The sequence below is a fragment of the Choristoneura fumiferana genome, chromosome 9 (genome assembly GCF_025370935.1).
Source record: "Choristoneura fumiferana chromosome 9, NRCan_CFum_1, whole genome shotgun sequence".
Taxonomy (NCBI): domain Eukaryota; kingdom Metazoa; phylum Arthropoda; class Insecta; order Lepidoptera; family Tortricidae; genus Choristoneura; species Choristoneura fumiferana.
This window is the reverse complement of record NC_133480.1, coordinates 7,093,588-7,099,587: the sequence shown is the minus strand read 5'-3', so window position 1 is coordinate 7,099,587 and position 6,000 is coordinate 7,093,588.

The window sequence follows — 6,000 nt, the reverse complement described above, 5'->3', positions numbered from 1 at the left end:
AAATGAAATCACAAGTTCGAATTTCGAGCCAAAAACGAGCGATCTATTATCTATGCCAGTGTTGCTATTCAGGGAAAAAGAAATCTATTCGTTATCCTTCCTGCATTGCAGTCTGTAAAGTTCTTTACCCATTCATTGCCGCGCGTCAGATTACGCTGGGCTTACAGTCATGAAATTTGGTATGTAGATAGCTGGATGTCTGAAATAACACATAGGCTACTTTTATGTCAATATTCCCACGGGATAGTTGTTCTTAACACAACACCTCAATGAAGATTACGATATATAAATTTTGGGATTTCCCACAGGAATTTTGTAAAATCCCGGAATTTCAATTGTAACTACCAGATCGATTAGTTTACGCGTGCGAAGCCGCGGGTAAACTCTAGTACTCTATAACTTTTAAAAGTATGAACTTGATTACTTCTTTTTTGGGCCGCTGTAGTTACGTCGCGCCGTGTGATACTTTTTAGGCGCTAACTGGCTAACTATATACCTTTATATTTGTATAATTTTTAATTATTATTTCTAACTGGGGAACTAACTCTAGATTCTTTAGAGCCCATTGACGTTCTAATGACAGTGTCTTTTATAACAATCTAAGTCAGATTTTTATGGTTCCATGTTTAGGTATTATTCATTTTAAATAACGCAAATTTCAAACAAAATCTTGACCCTTCGTCTTCTCCCTTTCAACCATGACTACATCACACCATTAAGCGACAACACCAACTCTAAATCCCAATATTTTGACGAGTCAACGCCAAACTAGCATTTCTAAATTTCAAAATCCGAACGCTTGCAAGTCGGAAGTGACTGTGCGCGTGCGTCGCTTCCGGCCGCGTGCGAACCAAAATGGCGGCGGCTGGCTTCCGGCCGGCGTCGGAAGCTAGGGTGGTAGACGTATAAATTATAGAGATGCTGTGCTCATTGTCAGAGAACTTTGGCTTTGAGCAAGCTTTAGGAGAGACTATCTGAGTAGCTGCGAAAAGAGTGAAAACAAACAAAGATATAATATACAGAGTGAAAAGCTCCATAGTTACAATAATAATCCCACTAATATTATATGCGAAAGTTTGTAAGTCTGTTTTTTTGTTACTGCATCACGTCTAAACCGCTGAACCGATTTAGATGAAATTCGGTTAACAGACTTGAGTCCCGGAAAAGGACATCTATAGGACAGTTATAGCCTGTAAAATTGCACAGTTCCTACGGGAAAGCGATGAATGGATTCTGGTAGACAAAGTCGCGGGCAACAGGGTATAGTAATAAATAAATATCATTGGACAATTGACACCAATTGACGTAGTCCTAAACAAAGCAAAGCTTATACTATCGGTACTAGGCAACGGATAAATATTCAGGTAAACATACAAATATCTGCCCCGATCGGGAATCGAACCCGGGACGTCAAGCTTCGTAGTCAGGTTATATACCTAACCACTTAGCTATGTCGTCATGATGCAACAGCACCATTAGTTGGATAGGCGTAAGAAATTATGTAAGTCCTACTTTTATATTAGGTACTAATACATATTGTATAAAAAAAAAAATCCTAAAATCTTTTTCTTTTAAAAATAATCTTTACATCTCCAATATTCATAAATATAAAACATAAACGTGATTTATGCGCGCCACCAAAGTAATACTGCATTGCTACCCTTTTCTGCGATAGGTAAGAACAAAGATCCCTTTATGAGATAAGTTGCATTTGTACATCGGTGTTTCAAAGTAAATTAAATAAACAAATAAGGTAAATTTTTACTCTTATGTGTTTTATAAGCGTTAAATTTTATTTCCACCCAATATATACAATAATTAACAAATAGAAAGAAAGAAAAATTGAACTAAAACTAACTTGCTCGAATCCTGAAATTCTATATTTATAAATATTATTATAAGCCGTGGTGGCCTAGTGGTTTGACCTATCGCCTCTCAAGCAGAGGGTCGTGGGTTCGAACCCCGGCTCGCACCTCTAAGTTTTTCGAAATTCATGTGCGGAATTACATTTGAAATTTACCACGAGCTTTGCGGTCAAGGAAAACCTGCACAAATCTGCGAAGCGATTCAATGGTGCGTGCGAAGTTCCCAATCCGCACTGGGCCCGCGTGGGAACTATGGCCCAAGCCCAAGAGAGGAGGCCTGTGCCCAGCAGTGGGACATATATAGGCTGGGATGATTATAAGTACAATAAAGTTATACAATACAATGCAATGCAACAATTAGTAACTGCGTGTAATAAGACCCCAAATAAAAAAAAACTTATAGAATAGTTTCACCATGACTGCTCTCAATAATTGTCAAGGGATAATTAGGAAAGACAAATTCACAATTACTTATAAATATATTAGTTCCAGTTCAAAAAACATAGAGGTTTTTAATGTTCACAAAATGAGTCATGATTATGCTTATTAAAATAACATTTTGTCGTTAAATTAAATGAAATAAAATATATAGCCGTCTCAGAATGAATGACAATTCGCTACTTGCATTACCATTGTTGTCATGTCGTCGACAGTCTAGTTTTCCGGAATGATGTTGTCAGTCCACTACGCAGAGCCGAGCGAGCGTTTAGTTTTCCGGAATAGTTAGTTTGAATTATGCCACTACGCACGAGCCGGCGAGCGAAGCGAGCGTGCCGCGGTAGCGGCCCGAAGTGCCAGAAACGAATGGCGGCGTTTCATGATATGCCTAGGAATTTCATGATCTGCCTAAACGTTACTAGGTAAATCGTTAAACGTTGAGTTTTGAACGATATGGCGGATGTCCCTTAGTCAATTCATGAAATGGCGCCATTTCACGATATGCCTAGGAATTTCGTGATCTGGCGAATTTTACGATCGGCCGCCGACAGATATAAAATTAAATATTATTCATTGTGGTACTTACATACGATCGGTTAGTGGTCCCAGGTACCGCTGGAGGGACAACATCCTGAAAAACCTTTTGGATCTCAGGGTCATAGACTGGCCAGAGCCGGTCCAAGATTGTAAAATATTGCGTAGTCTGGTGTCGGAGGCCACTACCCATTTGGGTCACTGCGCCCGGATAGTAAGTAAGTAGTGTGGTACAGTGATCATTTCTGTACATTGTAGTTTTCAGTCATTACACAATTTCGTATGGCTTTTCAAACATGACGTTAAAGTAAGTGACAAGGTACGAAAGTGATCACTTATTTATGACGTTGACTGTACATACTTGATTAATGCAGATTTTATGTTGGTATGTTCACGTTCTTGTGTGGCAAGGACAGTCTTTCCAAATGCATTGGTAAACAAAATAAAGATATTAAAAAAAAGCTACTAAAGGAAAAATAATTATGATTTTACTTTAAAATAAAAATGTATTCTCACGTTCGGAATCATCAAAACCGCGCTGTCAAAGCAAATGGAACAAAACGGCGAAATACCGCAAACCAAATTCGCAGCATCATCATACAAAGCAAGATCATGAATTAGACTACAAAAGAACTAATAAAACATAGAAAGGACATCCTGATTACCATAATTAAACATCGCTAAACTGATTTACGGGCACTTGAGACCCCCATCACTTAAGTCTTTCTCTCATTCATAATTGGTACGATTTCAAACTTGAAATACCCTTTCTTGTGCTCCAATACAGGATGTTCTCATTTAAAGCTTGTTTTTACTTCTTTCGGCATATGATATGACATATTTTATTGCCCCACAGGCAAATTAGGCGGATATTTCAATCTCGCTTTTTGTCCGGGCCGATGAATAGTGATGCGTTAGTTTTCTTTTTGTGGATTTATTTCGGTTAATTTTTGATCGGATGCCGTCGTCAGTTTTTAGTGCAGTGCTTTGGTAGGTTGGTAAGGATACGCCAATATAGTTGTTTTGCTTAATTTCTGAGGGCGGTCTCGTTAGTAATCCGATTGGTTTTGTCGTGATTGGTAATTCGGTTTGATTGGAAATGCGATAAAGATGTCCGGGTTTTTCAGTTTGCGATTGTTATTTGGTTGTATGTTGTTTTTGTAACTGAATGAATAAGGTTTTACCCTTGTATGATTGTATCTCTGTTTGTGTAGAGTGATGGCAAGGGTATAGGCAAGCCTACGTGGCTTCTAGTTTTTTAATTCTTTTATACCTCCTGCTTGGCAAGCTTGTGTCACCGTAGGTACTTCTACTTGGCTACCTTTTTAATCAATTCAGCCATCTCCATGATAAGATTTTATTATTTTTCTAGCCACACTTTTTATTTTGTCAGAAATATATTTGATTTACCTATGTAAATAAACTCGTGAGAGATAATAACCTTTATTTTATCCTAATTTCATTTAAAGGGAAAACGGTTCAAATGTAATATCATCGATTATTAAAAAAAAAACATATGCAATTGATACATTGTATCAATCCAAGTTCACCTAAAATACAATTACAAAACAAATACACCGCACTCAAACCTATCACTAGTATTATAGCACCCCAAAAACAAATGACAATCAGTGTCTTGCACACACACAGACGCAAACGCTGGGGTTGCCTGTGTGCTTATTTGCCCACGAAACAAATGACAGTCAGTGTCCGGCACACCCACACTGATGCAAGCGCCGGGGTTGCCAGTGTGCTTGTTTGTCCACGAAACAGATCTGTTGATTCAGTTGATTGCCGATCGAAACTTTAGAGAACTGACCACTCGGAATCGGATTACCGGTTCGTTCGTTACCGTCCATTTTTTGGGTTCCGTTCTACAAAAGGAAAAAACGCAACCCTTATAGTACCGCTTTGTTGTCAGTCTTGTTTGTTAAGACAGTTTTTCTCAAGAACGCGTGGAGATATCAAGCTGTAATTAAATAACAAACATCAAGGTACACAAGTGTGGGATCCCTTGAAATGATGAAAAAAATAACCGCATAAACTTAAGTCAACGCCATCAAAACACACAAATAAGAAAAGGTGTTTTGTAGAATAAAAACCAGTAAATGAACTAAAATAATTTCCTTGCTCACCCGCGACCTTACGATAGCTAAGCTTATGCAAAATATGCGTGTTCATGCAGTTCCTCCACCTCCACACTGTAAGAACACACACAAATCACACAAACCCATCTATCACCACCACCACACTACACTGACGCGTTTCGAACTCAAACAGAGCTCATCTTCAGAGTGACACAACCGTACACCATGCTACCAGTTGTTAGACTAACGAACCACAACCACAGTTTTAACTTGTCACTGTAACTCCCCAAGTACCCACATACGTTTTATGAAACAAAACAAAACTACCCACAAATTATAAATAATTTTTTTAACCGTCCTTCAAAACTACCTTGATTTTTATTTATTTACTGTCAAGGCATGTTTTATTAACTACCATTGCTGAAATTAGATCCAAGCCGTAGCAAGGGAGATGAAACTAAATTTACCTGCTCATTAATAATAGACCCCATACTGTTGTATCTAATTATCTCCATGCATTCTAAAACATCGAGACGAAACCCCTTGCCACAATAATGTAACACTTTATACGAATCTGAGTCCGATAAAGACTTACTACTTGTTATTTTAGTTCATTGATATGGACCTCCGCAAAGTAACGCCTGATTCAATAAATTATTTAAAAACCAGTAATCCAAGGAACTTGAAAGATACGAAAGTAGCTTTTATAGCATAAATAATGTCTGAAGATCTTAGTTTTTATATGTACATAACAATATAAAATGATCCTACATTGCATAACAATACAATAGACTTCCAATTGCTTCAGTTGGAAGCGGCCTGCATGCCACATTTTGGTTAAACCCACAAATGTCTACGGAACGAATCTAAGGCGTATTATAAAATTAATATATCATGAATATTTAGAAATGATTCTAATCGGATCGAATAAATGCTTGTTATAGCCTAAATTTAATGAAGATATTTTGACTTTGACTCTGAACCCTCGATGCGCGAGCCCGACTCGCTCTTGGCCGGTTTTTGTTGTTTGCGTGACCACTAACAATGTAAATAGTATGTGTCAGGGGTAGCGTATT